Here is a 15,547-nt window from a genome sequence, read left to right on the forward strand (position 1 = left end):
AAAAAGTTTCGGATTGTGAAGCATTTCAGATTTCAGATTTTTGGATGAAGGATGCCCAACCTGTAGAAAATAAGATCAAGATTACATTATACAGTTTTGTAATTACAGTTGCAGTAAATGTTTTGAAGGGAAGGTACAGGTGCTAAAAGTACATAAATGAGTTTGCCATCTAGTCTAGGAAGTCAGAAAAATGTAGCATGAAGCCTAAGATTCATTCATTGAACAATTAATTATTGAGAGCCTCCTGTGGACCAGGCACTGTTCAAGATGCTAGGGATACAGGAATGAGCACAACAAAGCCCCTGCCTTTATAGAAATGACATTCTAGAGGGGTCAGCCAGGAAACACACAGATAAAACAGTTCCGATGGCAACATGGAAAAGTCCAGGATCAGGAAAATGCTGGGGGCTGCAAGAAGAGGGTGTGCTATTTTATACAGATTCTCAGGGAAGGCACCTCTAAGAAGTGACATTTGAGCCAAGAGTTGAAAGTGAGGAAGTAAGACATTCAGCCGTGGATGGGAGAAGACCCCAGGCAAGGAGACAGGCAAGTGCAAAGGCCCTGAGGAAGGAGGCTGGAGGGAGTCAGTGTGGCTGAGGGAAGTGAGTGCAGGGAGCAGAGGAGAGGAGGTTGGAAAGCAAGGGCGTGGCCCCCTCATCTGGTGTGTTGTGAGTGGTTGTAAGGACTCTGGCTTTTACTCCAACAAGACCAAAGAGCTGCTGGAGGAATCTGAGCACAGGAGACATGGTTTGACTGCCATGTGGAGAAGAGACAGTGGGAGCAAGAAGAGAGAACGGAGAGGCCTGCAAGGAGGCGTCTGCAGTGCTCCAGACGAGAGGCCAGGGCAACTCAAGGCAACTGGGATGTGGAGCAGCCGTGGAGCTGAGGATGCGTGCTCTGAGTCTAGATGTATTCTGAGGGTAAACCCAACCTGGTCTGGAATGTGAGAGGAAGAGAGAAGCCAAGAATGGTTCTGAGGTTTTTAATCCGCTCAGCTGGAGCAGACTGAGGTGGGGAGGCTGACAGGAGGAGGAGGCTTTTTTTCTGAAGGAGGGGCAGGATTCACCAGTTTGGTTTGGAGACAGGAATGTGAGTCTGGAGGTCAGAACTGAGGTCCAGGCTGGAGATGTATATTTGGGACACGTGGGTGCCACTGTGGAGGCACTTCTCTAGGACCTAGAGGGAGAAAGTCTGTAACAACTGGGGCTGGGGAGTGGTGTGGAAGAGAGCACCTCCAGGTTGGGAGGAGCAGGGAGGGAAAGTCACACCGCACAGAGCTGATGGGAGATGGGCCTGGCTGGAGAGCAGGCGGTGGTCAGGAAAGAGGTCTCGAGAGCTTGCAGGACCTAAGAGGTGCGCTCTTCACCTTACAGATAATACAGACCCAACGTAGGGTTTTAGGCAAAGATGCGATGTGGGAAAGTCTTGCATTTCGGCAAGCTCTCTCCAACCACAGCTGGAAGAATGGGCCAAACGGGGCGGTGGGCAGTGGGCAGTGAGCAGGCTGTGGAAGGGATCCAGGAGAAGGATGGTGATGCCTTGGCTTAAAACAGTGCACAGAGAGTACTGGAGGATGGAAGAGCAATTTAAGGAGTACAAGTGGCAGGACAAGCTAGCTGCATAGACGCAGAAGTGAGATATTCAAAAGAGTACAATCAAGGAGGCGCCTCATCCTCTGACTCAGACAGTGCTTGGAACTTGGTGCTATTTTTTTTTTTTTGAGACGAAATCTCATGCTTGTCCCCCAGGCCGGAGTGCAGTGGCACAATCTCGGCTCACTGCAACCTCCACCTCCTGGGTTCAAGCGATTCTCCTGCCTCAGCCTCCCGAGTAGCTGGGATTACAGGCACCCGCCCCCATGCCTAATTTTTGTATTTTTAGTAGAGACAGGGTTTCACCATGTTGGTCAGGCTGGTCTCGAACTCCTGACCTCAGGTGATCCACCTGCCTTGGCCTCCCAAAGTGCTGGGATTACAGGAGTGAGTCACCATGCCCGGCCGGTACTATTTTTTGAACTAGAGGAAACTAGAAGAGCAGCAAGCTGGGAGTGAGGAGAGGGCATGTATGTATTCATTTCACACACCTTGCATAAGTGTCTTCCTGTGCCAAGCACTGTTCTAAAGCACCATAGCTCCACAGCCCTACCAAAGGGAGTTCACACACATTAGTGGGTGCAGTGAGCAAAGAGCAATGCACCGATGACGATGAGTCCCGGTGTGGACAGGCTGTTTGCAGCACCCGGAGGACATCTCAGGACGCAGCTCCATGTTTTGGTCTGGCATTCCTGGAGGGGATCTGTGCCTCCGGCAGGGATGACACGGTCCAGGATGGGGGGATGAGAAGCTAGGCTAACACCCGCCCTAAGCAACACCTGCTTAAATGGATGGGGAGGGGTTATGTGTCTGAACTGAGGAGAAAATAAAGAAGCAATATACATTGCCTTCTAGACTACTTAGGGTAAGACTACAAGCATTGGCCATGCCTCACATTTCAGGGCATGTGGAGTCATGGAACTGATTTCATTTAACATTTTAATTAATTAAAACTCTTTTCTTCTCTTGTTACTAATTTTGCCTTTAGTCTGTTAAATACTTGGAGGAGCTGAAATTTCCAGCCTGAAGAGTAGCAGTCTCAGAGGCCTCTATCTCCAGATATCTGCAGGGCTGCACCAGAAGACAGAGAGAAACTGCTCTGTGCCCTCTGAGCATGGAGCTGAGGATGATGAAAAGAGTCACTGGGAGGCTGGATTTGGTTCAGCGAGAGAAAGCTGTCTAGTGATGACAGAGATGACTCTGAAAGGTGGTGAGCTTCCCATTCCCAGAGGTATGTGAGTAGAAACCTTGAGCTTCCAGAAGGAGGTAGAACTCAGCAAGAGGCAGAAAAGGGGTGAATGGACTCAATGCTGGAGTCTCTGAGGCCCAGGAAGGTGAGCTGGGAATCGGGATCCTCACACACCTCTAGCTGTGTGACCTGAGCAAGTCTCTTTCCTTCTCTGAGCCTTTGTATTCCAGTAATACTCCATTGGATTGGTCAGAGGATAATGCATCTAAATGCCTTACAGCAATGGATAGTTAGGTGCAAACTGGTGGAAGCACCCTGGTCTAAACAGGGTATCAAGTGTTTAGGCCATACTGCCCTGTCCCAAACCAATCTCTTTTCAGAACAGAAGCCCCAGCAGGGCAGTGAGAGGTGCTACAGGCATGTTTAGCCCGCCACACATTGGATACCCCTTGCTCAGTCAAGAAGCCACATCTAAACCCTCGAACCCTTTCACAGTTGGAGTTTTTGTTTCAAAGGTCAGACGTCAACCCTCAAAATGAAGATGGCTTTAAAAAGCTGCAGCTGGACCAAAAAGTAAACAAAATGCAATTATAATTTCATAGATGGAACATAAACAAATTTTTTTAAAAAGAAGAAGAAAATACAATAGTACATAAATGGGTGATCTGGGCTCAGTCTGTGATTTTTTTCTTCTCTTTCTGTTCTTTCCAGAGTTTATAATAAAGACTATTTAGTTGAGGGGAGGGACAAATTTGTAGTTTCCAAGTAAACAAAATAAGTGTACATTAAAAGACAAAATCAAATCATTTTTCCAGATTTTTACTAATGCCCTTAAATAGCCAAAAGTTGAACCAGAAGCCCTCTTTGCCAGATAATCTGTTTACGGCCAGGCAGGGCTGCTAGGGCCCAGTCTGCCTGCTTTCTGTAATTGGAGGCTGCCCCTCCCACACTCTTCTACAGAGGCTTCCAGGTGCCAGCACACACACAAGAGACAGTTGTGGTCCTGCCTCCAGCACAGTGTGGCAAGAGAAGCATGTAACTTCTTGAAGGAATGCTCACTATGTGCCAGGCACTGTGCAAGGTACTTTGGATTCATAACCCATTTATTCCCCACAATATAAGGTGAGTGCTATATCCCATTTTACTGATAAGAACACTGAGGTATTCAGAGGAATTAAGATCAGAAAGCAAAATTTTAACCCAAGTCTATTTGATTCTGAAGCAAAAATTGAAATTTTAACCCAAGTCTATTTGTTTGCAAAGCTCTTAAGCATTATATTATACTATCTCCTCACATTTAAAATAATTGCTATTAAACAGTGAGCGCTGTGAAGGAGGCATATAATCTGAATGCCAGGAAAGGAGTCATTAAGTTCTTTTGGGAGAAGGGAAAATCAGGGAAAGCTTCCAGGAAGAGGTGACATTTGAGCTTTGAAAGATGATTAAGAATTTATCAGAACATAGCATATAACCTGATAGAGCAGATGTTCAGTAACTTTTAATTAAATCAACTAATAAAGATAGTAACATTTACAGATGAAATAATATGAAGTTTGAGATTTGCTTTATAATAAGCCATTGTGGGGAGAGGGAGCATGGGGACAGATAGAGGTATAGGCAAAACAAGATTACTCACATGTTGACAATTGCTGAAATTGGATTCATGCCATTTATTATTCTCTACTTTCATATATGTTTGAAAATGTCCATAATAAAAAATTTAGGACAATTTTAAAAGATGCTTAGTGTTGGCCGGGAGCGGTGGCTCAGGCCTGTAATCCCAGCACTTTGGGAGGCCAAGGCAGGTGGATCACCTGAGGTCAGGAGTTCAAGACCAGCCTGGCCAACACAGTGAAACCCCATGTCTACTAAAAATACAAAAATTAACCGGGGATGGTGGCGCGCGTCTGTAATCCCAGCTACTCGGGAGGCTGAAACAGGAGGATCTCTTGAACCTGGGAGGCAAAGGTTGTAAGCAGAGATCACACCACTGCACTCCAGCCTAGGCAACAGAGGGAGACTCCATAAAAAAAAAAAAAAAAAAAAAAAAAAAAAAAGGTGCTGAGTGTTCACTCCAACTATACTTCCAAAAATACTTGAAAGCTAAAGGTAAGTATCTTGAAAACAAACACACAAAAAATGGAAGAGAGGCGGAAGGGAGGAAGTGAAGGGAAGGAAAGGAGGGAGGTAGTATGGAGGAGCACAAAAGAAGAAATTGTATCAATAAGGCAATCCTATTTATAATAGCTACAAAAATTAAAATAAAATACCTAGAAATAAGTTTAACCAAGGAAGTAAAAGACCTCTACAAGGAAAACTACAAAATACTGATCAAAGAAATTGAAGAGGACATAAACATATGGAAAGATATCTTATGCTCATGGATTGGAAGAATTAATATTGTTAAAATGACAATACTAACTGAAAGTAATTTATACATTCAATGCAATCCCTATCAAAATACCAAGCTATTTTTCACAGAAATAAAAAATCTAAAATTCATATGGAACCAAAAAAGAGCCCAAACAGCCACAGCAATCCTAAGCAAAAAGAACAAAGCTGGAGGCATTACTCTATTTGGCTTTAAAATATATTACAAAGCTATGGCAACCAAAACAATGTGGTATTGGTATAAAAATATATACATAGACCAATGGAACAGAACAGAGAACCCAGAAATAAATTCATATATTTACACTCACCTGACTTTCAACAAAGATGCCAGGAATCTACATTGGGAAAAGGATACCCTGTTCAATAAATGTTGCTGGGAAACTTGGGCATCTACATTCAGAAGAATGAGATTGTACACCTATCTCTCACCATATACAAAAATCAACTCAAGATGGATTAAAGACTGAAATGTAAGGCCTAGAACTGCAAAACTACTAGAAGAAAACATAGGAGAAACACTTCAGGATGATTGATCTAGGCAAAGACTTTATGGCTAAGACCCCAAAAGAACAGGCAACTAAAACAAAAATAGGCAAATGGGACTATATTAAACTTGAAAGTTTATCCACAGGGATAAAAGAGTGAAGAGACAACCACAGAATGGGAGAAAATATTTGCAAACTATTCATTTAACAAGGAACTATATCCAGAATATACAAGAAACTCAGGAGCAAAACAAGAAACAATATCATCAAAAAATGGGCAAAGGATCTGAATAGCATTTCTCAAAAGAAGATACACTAACGGCCAACAGGCATATGAAAAAAAATGTTCAACATCACTAATCATCAAGGAAATGCAAATAAAAACCACAATAAGATATCATCTTACCCCAGTTAGAATGACTATTATCAAAAAGGCAGAAAATAACAGATGCTGGCAAGGATGCAGAGAAAAGAGAACTCTTATACACTATTGGTGAGAACGTAAATTAGAACAATGTTTATGGAAAACATTATGGAGATTTCTCAAAAAACTAAAAACAGAACTACCATATCATCCAGCAACCCCACTATTGGGTGTTTATCCAAAGGGAAAAAAATCAGTATATCAAAGAAATACATGCATCCTCATGTTTATTGCAGCACTATTCACAATAGCGAAGACATGGAATCAGCTTGTGTCCATCAATGAAAGTATGGATAAAGAAAATATGGTGCATATACACAATGGAATACTATTCATCCATAAAAAAGGGTGAAATCCTGTCATTTGCAGGAACATAAATGGAACTGGAGGTCATTATGTTAAGTAAAATAAGCCAGACACAGGAAAACAGATTTCATGTTCTTATTCATATTTGGAAACTTAAAAAAAAATTGATCTCATGGAGGTAGAGCAGAATTATAGTTACCAGAGGCTGAGAAAGGTGTGTGGGATGAAGAGAGGTTGGTTAATGGGTACAAACATCCAGTGAGATAGAAGGAAAAAGTTCCACTGTTCAACAGCAGAATAGGGTGACTACAGCTAACAACAGTGTATTGCATATTTCAAAATAGCAGCCGGGCGTGATTGTTCAAGCCTGTAATCCCAGCACTTCCTAGCACCTTGAACCCCTGTCTTCCCCATTATCCAGCACTCCACATCTCCCCATTCTTCTCCTCCTTCTCTGGTTGCTTCTTCTGTCTCCTCCAGTTGTTTCTCTCCCCTTGACTAGCTTGAGGTGCTGCATTCCTCACAGATCTTGTCCCACTTCTCATTCCATACCCTCTTGGTGGGTGAATCCCATGATGTAAATTACCACGTCTATGTTGATAACTTCCAAATCTATATTTAAAGGCGTGGTATTTCTGCAGTTTCAAGTCTGCATATCCAACTATGTTGTCAGCATTTCCACTTGATTTCACAGACATCGCAAGCTCGGCGTGCCCAGGGTGAATTTACTTTTTCCCTAAGCCTGCTCCTCTCCTTGTACCCCCTGTCCTTCTATGCTCCTCAGTAAATGGCACCACCATATAACCGGCTGCTCAAATTAGAAAAATTGACACCATCCTTGGGAGGCTGAGGCTGGCGGATCACCTGAAGTCAGGAGTTCAAGACCAACCTGGTCAACATGGTGAAACCCCATCTCTACTAAAAATACAAAAATTAGCTGAACATGGTGGTAGGCGCCTGTAATCCCAGCAACCTGGGAGGCTGAGGAGGAGAATCGCTTGAACCTGAACCTGGGGAGGGGAGGGTGCAGTGAGCCAAGATCGCGCCATTGCACCCCAGCCTGGGTGACAAGAGTGAAACTCTGATTCAAAAAAAAAAAAAAAAGCTAGAAAAGAGGAGGATTTGAAATGCTCCCAACACAAAGAAATGACAAATACTCAAGCTGATGGATTTCCTAAATACCCTGCCTTGATCATTATACATCCTATGCATGTAACAAAAATCACATGTACCCCATAAATATGTACAAATATTATGTATCAATAAAAATAAAATAAAAAAGAAGAAATTACAATAGTACATATGGGTTAAAGAGCTTGAGTTCTGAAATGGGACACATATAAGTTGGAATCCGCTTCTGCCTTTTCCTGGTGGTGTGACTTTAGTGAGTCCCTTGCCCCCTTGGGTTTTAGTCTATCCATCTATATAAAGGGGGTGATAATAGCAACCTCCTCTTGGGTTTGTTGGGGGAGTGAGGTGAGAAGGTGCTAGAAAGCACTTGGCACAGTGCTAGCTGAATGGCGGCAGGTGACCCAGCCCTGGCTGCATCATATACCATTCAAATGCAAATCTCTTCCAAAGTCACATTTCCAGCCCAGACCACTCCACTGACAGGTGTCTCAAACATAAGATGTCCTGAACTGAGCTCCTGAGCTCGCCCCACTGAAAACCAGCTCCTCCCACAGCCTTCCCGCTTAGTATGTGCTGTTCCAGCCTCCCAGCAATTCACAGGAAGGATCTCATAGTTGATTTTGACTTTATGACGCTCTCCACACTGGATCCATCAGTAGTTCCTCTTGGCTCTTTCTAAATGTATCTAGACTTCTAGAGTAATACTTATTACCACCTCCATTGCTACAACATCCAAGCCCCTTATCTCTCATTAGCCTTATCACAATAGTGTCCTAACAGATCTCCCCAATTTTACTATGCTCCATTCTTTCTGCTCTCACCATGACAGCCAGAGAGATTCTTTTGAAAATTTAGTCCCTTGCCTATTCAATATTCTCCGATGAGGCCGGGCACAGTGGCTCACACCTATAATCCCAGCACTCTGAGAGGCCGAGGCCGGAGGACTGCGTGAGCTCTGGAGTTCGAGACCAACCTGGGCAACATAGTGAGACCTCATCTCTACTAAAAACCAAAGGCGGCCGGGCGCAGTGGCTCACGCCTGTAATCCCAGCACTTTTGGGAGGCCAAGGTGGGCGGATCACAAGGTCAGGAGATCGAGACCATCCTGGCTAACTCGGTGAAACCCCGTCTCTACTAAAAATACAAAAAATTAGCAAGGCATGGTGGCGGGCACCTGTAGTCCCAGCTACTTGGGAGGCTGAGGCGGGAGAATGGCGTGAACCTGGGAGGCGGAGCTTGCAGTGAGCTGAGATCGTGCCACTGCACTCCAGCCTGGGCGACAGAGCGAGAATCCGTCTCAAAAACAAAACAAAACAAAACAAAAACAACAACAACAACAACAAAAAAAGGCATGGTGGTGCCTGCCTGTGGTTCCAGCTACTCAGTGGGCTGAGGTAGGGGGATTGCTTGAGCCTGGGAGATCAAGGCTGCTGTGAGCTATAATTACACCAGTGCACTCCAACCTAAGCAACAGAGACGGTGTCTCAAAAATAAATAAATAAATATAAATAAAAGAATAATAAAACAAATCATCTAATGGTATTGCATCCCATCCAAAGTAAAAGCCAAAGTCCCTATGTGGACTACAGGCTCCATGTGGTGCCTCTGCAACCCATCTCTCACTCCTCTCCTCCTCATTCCAGCCATTCCTGCTTCCTTGCTGCCCTGGACCAGTCCACGCCAGGTACACTGCAGCCTCAGGGCCCTTGCACTAGCTGTTCCCCTCCATTACACTCTTTCCTCAAACATCTGCATGGCTTGTTGCCTTATGTCCTTCAGGTCTTGACTCCAGTGACCCCTCTTCTGTGAGATCCTCCTGCTGACTTCCAAAAAAGGCACTCCCTTCACTGAAAACCCCCTAAAACACACACACACACACACACACACACACACACGCTCCCCATTCCCTTTCCCAGTTTCATTCTTCTCCTTGGCATTTATCCCCATCCTATCCACTATTTATTTAACTTATTTTTCTTATTTATCATCTGTCTCTCCACTCAGAATATAAACTTCACTAAAGAAAATGTTTTTTTTTCATTGCTCTCTTCTGGTCATTGCTTTAAGAACAGGACCTGGCATGTGTGATGTGCTCAACAAATACTGATTTTAAAAGTGACAGGCCAAGGGGCTACATTGGAGCATTCAAGCCGCCTTCAATCACACAAGCAGGTGCCTACCTCTCCTGCAACTTTCCTACAAAATCAGGACGCCAGTGCATGATGCAAACCCTTCCCGACTAGAGATGGAGCTGAGAAAGATGCAAGCTATGGGCTGGAGGGTCAGCGAGGACACTCCTTTGTGCAGAGGCTTTGGCCTTGTGTACCGTGGACCTCTGGGGCAGTGTGGTGGAGTCTATGATCCCCTTAAAAATTAATGCCTTAAAAATAAAATACATAGAATAATGAAAATCAAAGGCATTGAAATACAATTGTCAAGATATTTTAAATTTTTATGATGTAATTGTATGTGTGCCTCCCTACTCATGGATTAAATGAAAGATCTAGCAACACGTCTAATATCAACCATAATTTCAAAAAGACAATGATTGGGAACAATATTTCAAGGTAATCTATCACCTGGGATGTCATTTCTGTTGGTAACGAAAGTCGCAGACACTGTTTGCTAGTGCTGTGATTTGCTGCCTACGTTAACAATGGAAGGAAAAACTAAGTTTCAGTCATGGGGTGATGAAAATAAAGATGTAACATTTTTCCCATTCAGGTTTATGTCCCATTGAACTTTCTCCTCGGAGTTCTTGGGTGTCCCTGGACTCACCTTGGAGATGCCCTGCTCTAGAAGAGATCTAGAGCTGACGCTGGGGAGCTAAGTCACTCACCACCCTGCGTGACCCTGTACAAGTCACATCCCTCCCCATCTGTACAATGAATCATTACAAACTTTAATGATTCATTTGTGCTCGCCCACCCTGGAGTCTGATGAGATCACTCAGTAAATATTCACTAAGCACCTCCTGTGGGAGGGCCTCACACACACTGGGCAGGATGGGACCATTAGCGACCAACCAGTGACACATTGCCTCAGGACTGAGCAGCTCATGAACAAACAAGGTGATGAGGTCAGGACTCGAACGCAGGCGATGTTGAGCAGCACCTAGACACAGCTCAGGGGCTCTGTTCATTCAGAAATAGGAGAGGCTCCAGTTCCCGGGGTGGAGGGAAGCAGCAGCGGCAGCACCTGAGATTGAGTCTGACCCAAAACCTGCTCCTGGCGTGGGAGTCTACAGAAAGGGCATCTCAGGTGTGGCAAAGGCTCAGAGCTGGAAAGTCAGAAAGGATGCGCTGGATCCCTTGGGGAGCTCGAGGGCCCTTCAGGGAGAAGAGGATGGAGCAGTGTTGTCACTCTGGTCTTGACTCAGTGTAGTTTTTTTTTTTTTGGTTTTTTTTTTTTTTTTTTTTTTGGACGCTCCCTGGAAAGCACAGGGATGGGCACGGGACCAGGCTTGCTTGGCTCCCCTCCCCAGTCCCTGTCCACGCCCCTCAGAGCACTGGAAACCATCAAAGTGAGTGATGGAAGGCTAATCACAGCCACTTGGATCTGAGGAGGGACCTGTTTCTCTCTCCGAGGACCCTCCAGCAAGGACAAGTGCAGGACAAAAGCCGCACCTCCCTGCCTCATTAGCATCACACAGCCTGCCAGCCGGGCTCCCTGCCTCCGCCTCCGCAGCCCCGGCAACTGGACTGGACAGCCCGGCTTTGGCTGAGCCCCAACCCAGCAGATGTGGACCCTAAAGGGGCCCATGGCCAACAGCCTCCCACCTCCCCTCAAAAAAACAAGCCAGGCAACCACCGCCTGTCCTGCCTGCCCCACCCCGTGTAGGTCTCTCCTTGTATTGTGGCCAGAAGCTGCTGCAGCCGCCAAAAACCCAAAGGACGCTGGAGACACAGAATCCCTGAAGGGCAGTGCTTAGGGTGATGGAAACGGAGATCTTAGAGATCCCAACTTTTACCTGGGACTAGGCTCACTGAGCAGAATCTTGGCATCTGAGGCTCACTGAGCAGAATCTTACAATCTGAGGGTACTGGCGCTGAGTTTACACTGCTGCTTTAGAATATGCTGCTGCCAAACAATTGAATGGCAGTCTCTTGGAGTGCCAGCCTCCCAGGACCTTGAGTCTTGAGCAGGGCTAGGCAGGTAGTGCATCAGAACTGTGAGGTCCCAGGCGATCCTGGGAAAGATTGGCTGGGGACTTGGGGCTGGGAGTGCTTGTGTGGGTCTGGATCCCACCTATTCAGGGGTAATGGAGGGGGGCGTGAGAGTGATGGGGAAGCCTGATAGCCCATTGAATACAGTGGCTCCCAGGGGATTGCTGGAGAGAGGGGCGGAGTGCAGAGAGTAGGAGCCTCAGCCAGCCGGTGTGGGAACTGCCAGAGGGCAGAAGGCCCAGCCCCCTCTGAGATCCCGCAGAGCCTGGGACACAGGAACACCACAGGTCCCAAGCCGCAGAGGGTTAGCTGGGAAGGGCTGAGGACCCTGGGCTCCTGTGGCTCAGCTGGCTGAGCTGTCACCAGGCATAGGGTGGGAAAGGGTTTTCCAACTTGGTCCCGTAGCTCTACTCAGTCTTGGAAAGGCAGGGGTCTTGGGGGACTCTTGTCACGGGATGGCAAGGGTGTGGGAGGCAGGCAGGGGCATGTGATGTTATCATCAGACCACCATCTGCATGAGTGAGACTGAGTCAGGAGACATTGTACCTCCCCTAAATCAGGGAACTCATGAAATAACGCAGAGCCAAACTACCCCTCCCCTGTATGTGGGGCCCTCCCCTGATTTCCCCTCAGAGGAGTCCTGTCCTAACTGTCTGGAACTGTGCAGTGCCTGTCTGTAGTGATCATGGCAGTATTCGTAGCTCACCTGATGTAGAGTATGGGGACTGGCTCTCCAAACAGCCCAGGATGGAATCTCAGTTAAGCTTCTCTCTTAGCCACTTGACCTTGGGAATCAGAAGAGATCAGGAATACTGATTCCTCATCTGTAAAATAGGACTAACTGTCCCCTCTACACTGGATTCTAGGGAGGGATCAGCAGGACAACAGAAGTGAAAGCACAGCCCTTGGACATAAACAGCACAAGGCTTAGAGCAGCTGAGGCTAAACTTTGGTGACTCACATCCTCTTTCTGAGCTTCCCAGGTCTGGGATGTGGAGGCCCCCGGCCTCCTACCAACACTTGATCTTCACAGATGATTTGCATAAAGCATTTTTACTCCGACACATCAGAGCCTCATCTCTGCTCTTCTCTGGGTACTGGCATCATAATAGGAATGAAGTAGGAAGGTGGAATAGGTGGAGAGGTTGTGGAAGTGTGCTGGGAAAAGAAAGAGCTCACTGAGGCTTGGCTGCAGGAGGATTCCAGGCTCTCCTGAGCTCCAGGTCTTCAAGTCCTAGGACCATAGCACTGCAGTCTTGCTTTTCTCAAACATATCCTGCTGTCTGACTCTGTGGAAGCAGGAAGACAAGCTTTCCTGCCTCTCTCTAAGCAGCCTCGCTGTGCCATGCTGTGGCAGCCTGCAGCTCTGACACCTCAGTGGTCACCCTGCCTTCAGTGTGGCTTTTCCACATTGATTACCCAGAGAGTCCCTAAAAAAAAGATCTGATGTCCTCCTACCTGCTCACAACCCTCTGTGACTTCCCATTGCTTCGCAGCATTCAAGGCCCTGAGACTTCTTCAGCCCTAACACTCTCCACCACAGGTGCCTTACCAGCTGCCAGGCTGCAGCTTCCAAAGCACAGCCCACTCTTTCCCAAGGCTGTACCTCTGTCCTTCTGTTCCTGCTACCCTGAATGCCATTCCTCTCTTTGCACACCTGACAAATTCCTATTCATCCTTCAAGAACCAACTTCTTCTGGAAGCCTTGCATGACCCCCAGGTGAGTCAGACTCCTGCCCTGGCTGACTTCTAGGGCAGCACTCCACATGCCTGCAACTACCTGATTGGTCTGCATTCCTAGAACTGCCCTGTTCAGCAAAGATGACAGTAAGTGTACAATGACTTAATGAATTAGAAAGGCTAAAACTGCGTTGTCCAGCATGGCAACCACTAGCCACACATGGCCCTTACATTCAGAATAATTCAACTTAAAATTCATGTTGTTGGCCAGACACAGTGACTCACACCTGTAATCCCAGCACTTTGGGAGGCTGAGGCGGGCAGATCACGAGGTCAGGAGTTCGATACCAGCCTGGCCAACATGGTGAAACCCCGACTCTACTAAAAATACAAAAATTAGCTGGGTGTGGTGGCGGGCACCTGTAATCCCAGCTACTTGGGAGGCTGGGGCAGGAGAATTGCTTGAAACTGGAAGGCAGAGGTTGCAGTGAGCTGACGTTGTGCCACTGCACTCCAGCCTGGGGAAAAGAGCAAAATTCTATCTCGAAAAAATAATAATAAATAAATAAATAAATAAATAAATAAATAAATAAATAAATCACTGTGTTAAATGAATAAAAATGCAATGACTTGCACTAGCCGCACTTCAAGTGCTCAAGAGCCACATGTGGTTAGTGGCTATAACATTGGACAGGACAGACACAGGACACTGCCATCATCACAGAAAGTTCTATTTGACAATGCTGACCTAAGAGAGGTGATAGAACACCAGCAGATCTAGGTTCTAGCTCCAGCTTAGTTCCTAGTTCCTGCTTTGCCTCTCGGAGACTGTTTCCTCCTCGTGCAGCCCATCCCACATGCTGTGCAAGGCCAAGCATAGACAGTACCTGATAAGGACATTCCACTGATTCTATCATCCCTCTGCTTGGATCAGACACATGTAGACTTCGGGAAGCAGATGGGCAGGTAGCACCCTGCTGCCTAGAGGTGAGGGACCCACCTGCCACCCTCAGGCTCCAGCAGCTCAGAATAACCCAGGGTCCAAAGCTAACCCAGTGAATGTCCTAGGAAGGCAGGCTCTGCAGAGAGCATGGCTAGTGTGCATCTCTCCATAGGCTTGGCCTGACGATCCCAAACTCATCCCTTCTGAACCCAGAGGGAGACCCAGACAGAGCCTAGGGGAGGAGGCAGCTGCAGGGGCTGGTCCAAAGGGGAGGGGAGGAGTGGAGAGTGGAGAGTCAGAAACGCGCTATCAGCACTGCCCGTCCTCCCCACTTCCTCTCTTCGAACGGATCACATCCTGTTATTGTGTGGACAGAAAAGGCCGGGAGCTGGGGAGGGAGGGAGGCAGGGCTCGGACCAAGCAAGTGGGGAGAGGTAGGAAGAGAAAGGAGGAGCCAGAGGAACAGGACAGTGGGCAGCAGGGAGCTCCAGCAGCCCAGCCCTGAGCCAGGTGGCCTGGACAGGAGGAGGGGTCTCAGGAGGATGAGCATCCCTGGGGCGCCAGCATCTGCCATTGAGAGATGCTGGGGCCCAAGACAGAAAATGGCACCCCCTCCAGGAGGCTTTCCCCAAGCCTATTCCTCAGGCTCCTTCTATTTAGCTAATGTTCACCCCGGGTCTCTACTGCCAGAGCTGGGTCTCCCGTGGCCACCAGGCCTCTCTCACACAGCACTTGCCTCCAGGGTGGAGGGCTCTGTATCCATTCCCTTCACCCCACTTTCACCCAGCCTGTGAGCCCCTGCAGACAGGGCCAGGGTGGTCCCTTGCTGGCTCCCCAGCACTGCTCAGCAGGAATTCCTGTTGCTGTGAATGAGGAGGGTTCCCACAGCTTCCTCTTCGTTCTCTCTTCTGCCATTCCCAAGCATACCCCCATCCCAATCCCATTTCCATGAACAATAATGGCTGTTTTCTACAAAACATAAGCACTTCACACACATTATTTTGAAATCCCACCCTTATAGCTCTGTAAGATGGGTGTTAATATCTTCATTTAACAGACCAAGAAACTGAACCTCAGAGAGGTAAAGTGATTTACCCAAAGTCCCACAGCTGGAACTTCAACCCAGTGGTCTGACTCCAAAGATCAGCCTCTTTCTGTTGGCCCAATTGCCCTTCCCATTCACTGCCTTCTGCGCCCCGGCCTTTCTCTTCTTCTTTTTTTTTTTTTTTTTTTTTTT

Source organism: Theropithecus gelada, chromosome 1 (genome assembly GCF_003255815.1).
Source record: "Theropithecus gelada isolate Dixy chromosome 1, Tgel_1.0, whole genome shotgun sequence".
Taxonomy (NCBI): Eukaryota; Metazoa; Chordata; class Mammalia; order Primates; family Cercopithecidae; genus Theropithecus; species Theropithecus gelada.